Source organism: Furipterus horrens, unplaced genomic scaffold, assembly GCF_987537825.1.
Source record: "Furipterus horrens unplaced genomic scaffold, mFurHor1.1.pri manual_scaffold_6, whole genome shotgun sequence".
NCBI lineage: Eukaryota > Metazoa > Chordata > Mammalia > Chiroptera > Furipteridae > Furipterus > Furipterus horrens.
Genome location: NW_028327176.1, coordinates 171,777,835 through 171,790,250, shown reverse-complemented (window position 1 = coordinate 171,790,250; position 12,416 = coordinate 171,777,835). Strand labels below are relative to the sequence as shown.

The 12,416-nt window shown below is 37.8% G+C and overlaps 1 long non-coding RNA gene across 2 annotated transcripts; it reads left to right on the top strand.

Moving 5' to 3' along the window:
• Positions 1 to 305: 305 nt before the first annotated feature.
• On the top strand, positions 306 to 11,448 carry LOC150007838 (uncharacterized). Of its 2 annotated transcripts, XR_016511850.1 has the most exons (4): positions 306 to 381; positions 2,314 to 2,390; positions 10,572 to 10,699; positions 11,366 to 11,448. It is a non-coding gene; the product is annotated as an uncharacterized LOC150007838 (long non-coding RNA). The 2 variants fall into 2 exon arrangements; XR_016511851.1 differs by lacking the exons at positions 306 to 381; positions 2,314 to 2,390 and adding an exon at positions 2,993 to 3,036.
• The last annotated feature ends 968 nt before the right edge of the window (positions 11,449 to 12,416 follow it).

Here is a 12,416-nt window from a genome sequence, read left to right as displayed (position 1 = left end):
GCCCATGGTTTTCCCAGGTGGTGCAGGCCAAGGTCAGCCCCCACCTGTGTTCTGCCTGGGGCTGCCCTTCCTGAGTTATAAAGCATCTGAGATGGCTGTTACTTGTGCTGGGCTTGGAGATTCACAGGCAAAGCCACGCTGTGAATCTAGGCTGGCTGCTGCTAGTGCTGGGGCAGAGTCTTGGGATCTTCAAGGTGGGTGAAACAGTGCTAGCCAAGTTGATGGAGTCTCAGATATGGCACCAGATTGCCATATCTGAGAAAAGGGATAATGGCCACTGCTCGCCTTTTTGCCAGACACTTCAGTTTCTCCTTGTGTGCCACCGGTGCCTTTCAAGCTGCTACCCCAGTGCTGGAGCTCAGAGGGAGTGAGTCTGAGTAGGTGAGTCCATATGTGGGTTCTTTAAGAGGAATTTGTTGGAACTCCAGCAGTTTCTTCCACAGACTCAATCTCCACTGGTTTTTGCAGCCAGAAGTTGTGGGGACTTATCTTCCTGGTGCTGGAACCCTGGGCTGGGGGGCCTGGTATGCGGTGGGACTCCTCACCACCGAGATACCCCTCCAAAATATTTATCTGCTACACATGGGTGTGGGACCAGCCCATTGCACATTTGCATCTCTCCTACTAGCCTGGATGGTTGTGGTTTCTTTAATTCCACAGTTGTCAGACTTCCATTCAACTTGATTTCTGACAGTTCTGATGGTTGTTTTATATTTCAGTTGTAATTTTGATATGGTTGTTTGAAGAGGCCCCCTGTGCCTCCATCTAGACCATAAATCCCAGGAATGAATACTTTAAATGAGATCCAAATACTAAAAGTCATATGGTTAAAAAAAAAGAGAGAGATTAACTTACATTAAAATTCAGCATTTCTTTTCAACAAAGAATACCACAGACAAGATAAACTCATTGGTGACAGACTGGGAGAAAATATTTGTAATATCTAAAGTCCAAGAGGGGCTTACGACCAGAATAGAGAAGGAATATATATAAATCAACAAAAGGCAGGAAACATAATAGAAGAATGGACAAAGGATATGATGCAATTTACAGATAGGAAATACAGAATGCTAACACAGTATATAAATACATGCTCAATCCTACCATAAACTGGAGAAATTAAACAAGATTAAAGTTTATGTAAATTGAGATAAACAAAACATCAGACAGACAAAAGTAGGTAATCAAAAAATGTTAGGAGATTAATTGTGGGAGAAGGGGTGGGTGGATGGGGGAAGCAATGGGAGGAAAAATGGGACAACTGTAATAGAGAAACAATAAATAAATATTTTTTAAAAAGTTAAATTTTAGTAAAAACAGAGGGAAATGAGGATGATCATTGTACAGCTGGTGGGCTGTAGTGTTTTAGCAATTCAAGGTAGTCCTCATCAGATGAACAGACCATGAACAGGTAATCCTACTCCTGAGTACATTCCTAGAGTGACCTCCACGGAGGTCCATAGACATGGCCTGCGCTCAGGAACACCTATACAGAGCAGGAAGCTGAAGGCAATATGAGTGTCCAATACTGGAGGAACAGGTCAGCAACATCTGGTATGAAAATGTTATGCAGCAGGCAGAAGGAATACAGATATAATCTTAAAAACAGAGTATCGAGTTTTAAAAGTAAGGATGAAAAAATCACTAGCACAATACTATTTAAATAAATCAAAAACACATTTATATATAATCAGCAAGGTAACTCTTGCAATCTATATGTATCTGTACATCTATAGTTACGTGGGTTTTTTTTTCTAAAGCACTAGAACTAGAGAACAGGAACATAACCTAAGCCACCACAATGAATAATATGGTCTCTCAACTAGCTCCCAGATCTGAGCTATTTATAGACAGAGTTCCTTGAATGAAGAGGTGACAGAGTTCCCTTGAGGAAGGACCCTTCATCGCTACCATAATTGTGTACTATAAATCTTCCAAAATCTTCAACAAAGAAGCATTTAGTCCTTTACCAGGGCAACTAAGTACTGGGAAAAAGGAAGTCCCCGAACTTTGAGGACATTATTAACACTAGATCTGAGCTACTCCCAGTCTTGTGTAACCAGAATCCTTTATTCAGGTTTCCTATGTAGAATTCTCAGAAAATAAGCTATGTCTATCACATAACTACCCTTTTGTCAGTCACAGCTAAAATACATAAATGTCTTGTTTGGAACGGCTTAGTTCTCATTCAAACCCATCTTTCAAACATAAAACAACATGGCAGGACCCTTTAATGTCAATAGGAGCTACAAAAGAAGGGAAAGACATTAATTCATTCACATGACAAATATTTTAATGTCTTTGATGTGCCAGGTACTGTTATAGGTGCTGAAAATACAGAAGTTAATAAAAATGGACAAAACTGAAGGGAAGAAGGATAACAATAAATAGTAAGTAAAATATATAATACATTGTAACTTACAATAAAATGAGCAGTATGTGGCTGTGCCTTATGTATGTTTTCAAATCTTCCTTTTTTTTTTTAATAAAAAGTAGTGCTTGGATATACTTTTTAAAGTTGGGATTTGTTATAACTGTGTTTTCTGTAAATCCAACCTCTGAGAAAGGTAGCTGTGAAGAAACTATTCAATATACTTAGAAAAACAATGAAGCTAGAGCTGAGGTTGAGAGAAGAGAAAAAGTATTTCCTGATTAAACAATATCTATAGGGTTTCATCCAGGAAACTGTGAAGTCCTTCATAGGCAGATACAATCTCTCTTTTACTGTCTTATGGAAGAAAGAAAAAAAGAAAAAATCAATGAGAAAGGAATGAGAACCTCTGAGAATTATCTTATAGTCAAACCTTGAAGAAGGGCTGGAAAAATTGGCAGGAATTCAATATTCGGCAGTCAGAAAGTTGCCAGATAAATGTTAGGGATTTGCTCATGACTGGGTAGAATTCTCAAAGCCCTGAAACTATCCATTCTATGGGAGAATTGGAAGCATGAAGTATTGAGATTTAATGAGAAATTAAAGAAGTATTTTTTACAGTGAATAAATGAAGAATGAGTGAAGAACCAGTACTTATGAAACAGGTAAGAGAGCATTAATTGTACTTAAGTATTTATGTTTCTTTGATTCTTGTTCTAATTTTTAAACTATACTGACCAATAATCATGTTCATGATTAAGGTTTTAGGATTTCCTTAGAAACACAGGACAGGACAGAACAAAGGCAGAATTCTTATGAATCTTAGCTCTAATATAATGACTCCTCATTTGGACCATGAACCAAGACATGATTGGTTCTGGCATCTCATGCTCATTTCCATGTACATGTACTCTCAGCACCGAGCTGGTAAATTCTAGCAAACACATAGTGAACTTCCAAGAAGCCACCATAGTTCTATGTTTTTTTCCCCTTAAGTATTTGACTAATGCACGCTAGATATTGTAATAACCAACAATCCCACATTGTCATCCCCCGCTAGACAGGGGGCTCTTTCATTGTCAGCTCACTTCACTTCCAGTGACTACAGCTTGTGCCTATATTCTGATCAGCTGCTTCTAGCAGGCAGGCAGTTTTCAAAAGCAGTTCTATGAGAAACTTTTTTTTTTTTTTTAAATCATAACCAGAAAAACAACCCATGTCCTTGGGATAATAAGTCAATAAGAATTTTTTTACTGGCTGATAGAACATTTATTTGGGACATTTTTCTCAAATCTAAACCTCATATCTTTTAGAATGAAAAAGTTAAGGAAGTATGAATAAGAGCATTTATAGCCTCTCTTTGTCAATAACTCTGGCTGATTTTAAAATAACAAAAAAGTTCTCCTTAATGAGTATTTCTATCAAATAATAAAGAATAAAACCATCCTCCAGTTTTTGATAAATGAGCACTCAGTGTAAGGATGAGAGAGGCCTCACTTTAGAGGCAAAGTAAAGGAGACAAGAGATCTTGCACATTCTAGTCTCAACAATCAGAATGGGCTGCCAATCGAAAGCATTTCTAATTCTATTGTAAACAGAGAGGATAGCTGAGCAACAATTCAGAAACATGCTAGACAGTCTCAGAAATTCCCATTTTTAACCCATGCATTAGGTTATTCAAAACCATTCAACTCCCTGTAACGACAGAGACACTTTTTAGGTAGTCAGCATAAATAGAGTACATTGCGCAACTTCCCTTCAACCAAACCGCAGTCTCAGCATGAAGACTCACATCCTTAAAAATAGAGCAACTAAAAATAATAGATTCAAAGTTGGGACTATGGAAAAAGGGACATTATTTTTTTAATTTGGCTTTATGTACTTTCTGATATGGAACACCTTTCTGTAAGTTATAGAAATAATAAATAGTAATTATTTAGTGTTTATTATGCACAAGACACTGTACTGCTTTATGTTGCTTATCTCATTTATTCTTCAAAAAATTCTGTGAAAAAGACATTATTATTATTACTCTCTTTTTAAAGGTGAGGAAAGAGTAGGTTACATTGCTAATAAATGAATCAGCCAAGACTCCAAACTAGATCTCTCTGAGTCCAGAATGAGTGCTTCTTTATTTTTCTAGCAGATTCTCTTTCCTCCTAACTATAGGTTAACTATAGAACAGGTGGAAAACCCTTTGCTCTTTCCCTATATATTCTTTCATTTATGTTAATTATTGCCTTTAAAAACATCCTTCATAAATGAGTATTTTAGAAGCAGGACATTTCTTACCTGTAAGTCTTTGCAGAGTGGTGAGGTCTGCCATTACCCTACACCATTCCTCTGTGTATTCTTAAATTCTAGCTGGGACTGTCTATTCTGAATATCGCACTCTCAACTCAAAGGTAATTGTGTAAATATAGAAAAGCATTTAATTTTTGTCCTCAGTTGTTTTTTGGTAGTAATTGTTGTTGCTATTGTTTTAATCCAAGAAAGAGGTCTAAACTGTATGGTTCTGTGATTCTGTATATAGGACTAAATGCCATCACATTATCCCCCAAACCTCACTTCCCAATTCCTATGTCTGTGAATGGACATTTGAGCAGTGGCTTAAGGGAAAAAAGGGATATGAGCCGCGCAGATCTCTAGGATGCAGTGAGTCAAGCAGAGTGAACAGAATGTGAGGTTCAGCCTCACTGGCATGTTAAAGAAACTCTCAGAAGCCACAATAGCTGGGATGGAGTAAGCAAGAGGGAGAGCAAGAGAAGACAAGGTTAGAGAGGGCTGGCTCATAGACATAGAATCATGGGGTCTGTGTTTCAAATGGCCATATACTTTGTTGAATGCTCTGAGGCGGCACCTTGGAATCATTAATAAGAGTTTTAAGGAGCCCCACTTTTTCATTTTGTACCAGGCCCTGCAAATTATGTAGCCGGTCCTGGGACAGAACAGTGGCAAGAGCTGACTGCTGTAGAATGTTGTAGCCATTGAGCCTTATAATGACTTTAACTCTGAGTGAGGTGAGAAGCCTTTGAAGGATTTTGAATGCAAGAATGACAATATCTGACTGTTTTTCTTTTAAATCACTCTGACTAATGCTTTAGGATAAATATAAAGGTCTAGGGTAAAAACTGGGAGACACAAAACAACCTAGTCTCGAGGTAATGGTGATTTGACCCATGCTGATAGCAGTAGAGGCTGAGAGAAATGGCCAGATTCTGGGCATATTTTGAAGGTAAAGCCAAAAGCATATGGTGATGGATGTAGGTGTGAGAGAAAGAGAAGTCAGAGATGACTTCAAGGCTTGGAGCCTGAGCTTTTGGAAGAAGAGAAGCAGACCAAAGGAATACTTGCCTGAGATTGTGAAGACCAGGAGTGTGGCTGTGGATCTGTTGAGTTTGAGATGCCTAGGAGACACCAGAGTGCAGGTGTTGAAGAGGTAGTTAGATATGCAAGGCTGGGATTCAAGGAAAAGGTTCGGACTAGAGATTTAAATATTCAGAGATGGAGGAGATGAAGAGGAATCAACAAAGGAGAATGAGAAGAAGCAGTCAGTGTTAGGAAGGAGACCCAAGAAGAAATATCCTCAGGTTAAGAGAAGAAAAGAGTTTCTGGTGTTTCGATTGATTATGTCAATATTGTTGACAAGTCAAGTAAAATGTGCTGGAAATTTAATTGCATAACCATTAGATTTTGCAAGATGGAAATTTTATAAAATGCTGTTTCACTTTACTATTGAGATCCTTTTCCTTATTATTTAAATGTAAAACTTCAAGCATATCAACTCCTTTTTTACCCTCACACCAAAATTTAGATCACTTTTTTATCATATCCATAATTTAAAAAAAAATCATTTCTATCCTTTACCAATAGAATGAACTAATTTAGGCCCCTGTTACCTGAGGGCTAGATTGCTATGTACCCTTCTAAACTGTCTCCTGGTTTCTAGTCTCCTCACCTGCAATCCATCTTGGTTATCCTGGAAGAAAAATTTTCCCAGGGATTTCCTAGGCTCTATGGCTTGCATCAGAAACATGATAACAAATGGCTTCTCTCACCCACCTACCCAAACCAGTGCACAGACATTCCCTCCTGATATACAATATAAACCCATGCACTTGTAAACAGCAAAGGTGTGCCTGAACTCCATAGAAAAGAAACCCACAATTAGAGCCACCAGCTAGAATGATTGGGCCCCTCTATGTGCCATGATTTGGTGGACAAATTCAGTCCCTCTTAATTTAAGAAGAAATATGGGATATTGAAAAATACCATCACTGATCAAATTGGGCAAAGGACTGATGCTTTCTAATAAAATATAAGCTCACACTCCTATTAAAACAGTTAATGTAAAACAAAAAATTCTCAAAAATTTAAAACCTACAGCATCAGATACCGCACAGGCAAGGACAAGTCGCACCTAGAATTCTCATTCACTGCTGGTGGGAATGCAAAAACAGTTTGGCCACTTTGGAAAATAGTTTGGCAGTTTCTTATAGAGTTAAACAAATGCTTAACACATGACCCAGAAGTCCAGCTTCTAGCTACTTTCCCAAAATACACTAAAACCTGTGTCCACACACACACACACACACACACACACAAAAAAAAAAAAAAAAAAAACCTTGTAAATGAATGTTTACATAGTTTTATTCATAATCACCCCAAACTGGAAACAACCCAAATGACCATCAAATGGTGAATAGATAAACAAATTGTTGTAAATCCATAAGACAGAATCCTACAAAGGAATAAAAAGAACAAAGTCCTGATGCATGCAACAACATGGATAAATTTCAACTGCATGTTGCTAAGTGAAAAAAGCCAGACACAAAAGGTTGCCTGCTGAGTGATTTTATTTATATGGCATTCAGAAAAAGGTTAAACTATAAAGACAGGAAACAGGCCAGTCTTTACAGGGCTGGAGGTGGTTAGTATATTTTGGAAAATATACTAAAACTTGGTTGTGGCTGTATCATAGAACTGTACACTTAAAAGTGGTGAATTTTACTGCATGTAAAGAATATCTCAGTAAACCTGATATTTAAAAGTTCTATGAGAGCAAGTAATTTGTTTTTTCACTGCTTTATCCCTAGCATCTAGAATATGTGAACAAAAAAGAGGCCACATACTGAACCTGACCAGCTCAGGGGAGGCCTGCACTGCACGGCAGACTTATAAACTCAGAGACTGAAAGTAACCACATAGTATGGACAGAACATATGAATTTCTAACTGAAAGCTGTTCATGGCAGGTAGTCACATCTCAGGCCTGTAGCTTGCTTGACTGGGGTCAGTCTTGACCTTAACTGAGCCTTCTATTGTTTCTCTTTTTGCTTCTAAGATAACACACCTCTGAAATGTCAAGAGTAATCTCCTTTTCCAGACCCACGCAGGGCACAAGTCCACACCAGAACAGAAGACCAGAGAACCCCTCATTGTTATCTTATCTTCCCTCCCCTGCACACCACCTCTAGGTACTGTGAATGTTAATTATTAACTACCCTGAACCTGCCAATGTAAAAGAAGTACGTGTCTCACCGTTTTATTTTTTATCCAATCCCAGAGATTTCCCCACTTTGCTTTCTCCTGCCTCCTTAATCTACCACCAATGGTTCTCCTTACATCTCCTCCTTTGATTCTAATGTATAAAATAAGCTGCAATGTCTCAATCTGTTGTGGTTTCATTTCCCAACAACTGTCCTTAGTTTGGCTCAAATAAACTCATAAAAACTCTCCATGGGTTTAGATAGTTCTTAACATTGACAAACGGTAACTGGCACATAATAAGTGTTTATTACAGAGGGGAAGAAGATAGTAATGAGAAAATGAAAAAAATAAAGGAAGGAAATAAAAAGAGAAGAGAAAAAGAAGGGCCCTGGCCAGGTGGCTCAATTGATTGGAGCATTGTCCTCATACACCAAGGTTGTAGGTTTGATCTCAAGTCAGGGCCCATACAACAATCAACCAAAGAATATGTATAATAAGTGGGTCAACAACTCAATGTTTCTCTCTCCCTTACCCTCTCTTTCTAAAATCAATAAATAAAAATTAAAAAATAATAAAGGCAGAAAGAAGGAAAGAACAGAGGAAAAACAGAAAGAAATAGCAGAAGGTGGGGAGAAAAGACATAACTAAATTTTAGCTCAAACATTCTTTAGAGTCTCTAATACAAAAATTCTGGGTATAGTATGTAGCCCCTCTCAGAGCCCCAATTTATTAAATGTTTGATTTCAAATTTCTTTTATAGTCTAGAGCAGAGTGTAGAGTTCTGTCTTAGATTTTGTGGCCCATATAGCCTTCTTTCCAATTTCTAAAACACAAATGAGGACTAAGGAAGCATATACATTTCTGGTTGAGATAATACAGATATAAAATAGAAGAAAATTTACAATACATTTTTAGAAGGTTGATTGGGAGTCTAAAAGAATATAGAACAAATTTACCTTTGCATATAATTGTAGAATTTTTATGTTCAAATTATTTAAGCAAGTTCAAAACTGGTCATTCAGAGGGGCTGGCAGGACTTCAGGCCAAGATGGAGGCCTAGACAGACACGCTGCATCTCTCTCCACAACTAAGAAGGAATACAACTACTTCAAAACTAGAGACAACCAGAAGTTCCAGAAAAACGACCTGCATGGAAGTCCAACAAACAAAGATATAAAGAAGAAATACTCATCCAGACAGACCCCTTCCTGACATACAGAGCCACAACGTGGTGAAACAGGTTGCCTCATACTGACAAATAGCTAAGGTTCCACCCCTTACAATGTAACAGGTGCAACAGCTCTACCTAAGACACAGAGGCAAACACAAGAGCCTGTCAAGATGAGGAGACAGAAAAGTATGGCCCAAAAGAGGGAACGGATCAAGGTTCCAGTGGGAGAACTAACCAATGAGGAGATAGACAACCGAACATACCTTGAGTTCAAAACACTGGTGATAAAGATGCTCACAGGTTTGACAGATATGCTTAAGTATGGCAAACACATAAGGGAATAAGTAAAGGCTACACCAAATGAAACAAAGGAAAATCCACATAAAACCAATGGTGAAGGGAAGGAAACCAGGGTTCAAATCAATGATTTGGAACATAAAGAAGAAAAACACATTCAACCAGTACAGAATGAGGAAAGGCTTAGGAACTTCTGGGACAACTTTAAGTGTGCCAACATCTGAATCATAAGGGTGCCAGAAGGAGAAGAGGAAGAGCAAGACACTGAAAGCTTATGTGAAAAAATAATGAAGAAAAACTTCCCAAATCTGGCAAAGGAAATAGACATACAAGCCCAGGAAGCACAGAGAGTCCCAACCAAGCTAGACCCAAGGAGGATACACCAAGACACACTATAATTAAAATGCCAAAGGTTCAAGATAAAGAGAGAATCTTAAAAGCGGCAAGATTAAAGCAGAGTTACCTACAAAGGGGTGCCTATAAGACTGTCATCTAATTTCTCAAAAGAAACTTTGCAGGCAGGAAGGAACTGGCAAGAAGTATTCAAGCTGATGAAAAGCAAGGACCTACAACCAAGTTACTCTACCCAGCAAAGCTATCATTTAGAATGCAAGGGCAGGTAAAGTGCTTTCCAGACAATGTAAAGCTAAAGGAGTTCATTGTCACCAAGCCATTATTATATGAAATGTCAAAGGGACTTATTTAAGAAAAAGACCAAAACTATGAACATTAAAATGACAACAAACTCACAACTAAAGAATAAAGAATCTAAAGAATAAAACATAATCCAACTAAGCAAATCAGAATAGGAACAGAATCATAGGTATGGAGATCATTTGGAGTGTTATCAGCTGGGAGGGGAAAGGGGGAGAAATGGGGCAATGGTGCAGGGATTAAGAAGTGTAATTGGTTGGTACAAAATAGAAAGGGGGAAGTTAAGAATAACATAAGAAAGGGTGAAGCCAAATAACTTAAGCCTGACCCATGAACTAAGGGAGGGGGATTGTTGGAGGAAAAGGGGGTACTGGGCAGGGGGGAGCAAAGGGGAAAAATTGGGACAACTATAATAGCATAATCAATAAAATACACTGTTTAAAAAACTGGTGATTCAAAGTTAGGGTTTTCTACACAGATTCACCAAAAGCCAGCATTAGTGAATTACAGTAGCAAAAATAAATAATATCTTAAAGAGAGCTGTCTGTAATTAATTAGTGCATTGTGTGTTCAACTTCTGGTATATAAGGCTGAAGGACAAAAGCAGACTCTGTGTGGACCCAAGGTATGATTTATGGAGGAAGCCTCAATAAGAAGCAAGCTGAAAGACTGCAGCCACTGAGCATAACTGAGAGAAGAAACAGAGCACACTAAAAGGTACTAGCAGCTTAATACTCTGCATATCAATAAATGCCTTTGGAAATGGTACCTTTTAAGATATGGAAGTTATATTATTATAAATTAAATCTTTGTTTAAATATGGCATTCCCTTCCTTTGGTTCACCTATCTTCCAGAAGATTTGAGCCTCTTGGCATTTCTGAATGCCCATTCTTGGAATCACTGAGGTGGAGTCATGAGAAATAACAAATATTTTACAAATCACACAATGGGAGAAAGGAAATAGACTCATTTTTGCAACAAACAGGAAAAAAATACAAATGACTGGTAAACATGTGAGAAAATACTCAACTTCACCAAGGTTGAATGGATTTTATTATTTTTCCATTAAACCAGAAAAGCTTTTTAGTGATATAAAAAAAAAGTACTAATAAAAATGCCACACAAAAAAGGTGCTTTTTATGTTGCTGTTGAGAGTATAAAAGGGTACAATATTCCTGAAAATATTTTTGAAGATGCTTATCAAATGTATCTAAAATGTTCAGACACTTGAACAAGTAATTTGACATCTAGATACCTATTTAGTAAATAATGAGAACTGCAGGAAATGATCTATAAAGATATATATAACTTTCCATATCTTAGAAAGTATCATTTCTAAATTCATTTCTAAACAATTTTTTCCCTTTCTTTCTCTCTTTCAGGCAAACAGCATGAGGAGAATTATGGGGTGCTGGTAATGTTCTGTTTCTTCTGAGTGCTGGTTACTTAGGTATATTCAGTTTTTAAAAACAAATAATTATGTTTTCTTGTGATGTATGTGCTTTTCTGTGTGTATATTATAATTCACTAAACGTTTTAAGGAAAAGGTATTATAGTTCTTTTCCAGAAAGAGGCAAAATTGGATATTTTAAAGATCCTAGGCGTGTTAATAAAACTATGAACAAATGTAACATTGTCCAGTTATGGTGATTCTCAGAAGGGAGGGGGATTGAAGGACTAGGTTAAAAAGGGAAAGGGGTTAAGAAGTACAAATTGGTAGTTATTGTACAAAATAGTCATGGGGATGTAAAGTGCAACATAGGGAATATAGCCAATAATATTGTGATAACTATATATGGCACCAGGTGGATACTGAAACTATCAGGGGAACACTTTGTAAGGTATATGATTGTCTAACCATTGTACTGTACAATTCAAAACAAGATTGAAAGTAAACTTGTTGGTAGCAAAAACAGCACCAGGTGTTAGACTTGTTACTCGGACCAGACCTTGGTTCAGCAACCTTGGCACTTGGGTTGTGGCTAAGAAAGAATTCAGAATCAAGACTCAAACTATACGAGAAAGTTTAATTAGAAAGTCATGGAGGAAGAAGAAGTGAGCCATAAAAGAAGAGGGCTCAGGAAACAAGTAACAGAGACAAAAGAAAGGCCATTGGAGCTTAGGAGAAAGAGAGAGGCAAAGAAAACATGCTTGGGGAAAGGGAAAGACATGGGCATGCTGCATGGAGAGAGCCACACTGGGCTTGAGGGATTTATCTGTAGGTCTCAGGGGAAGATCTCAATAGAATATGCATCAGCTTTCCAAGCATGTCCTTTCAGGGTCATGGTCTCTACTGAGTGGTCATGCCAAAACAGGGGGCCGTGAGTCAATGCAACTGGTCCTGATGTCAGCCATGGCTTTGTCTGCTTTCCCTGCTTTTCTGGGCTTGGAGCTGTAATGCCACTGAGGCCTAGATGTATTAGATACAGGTTA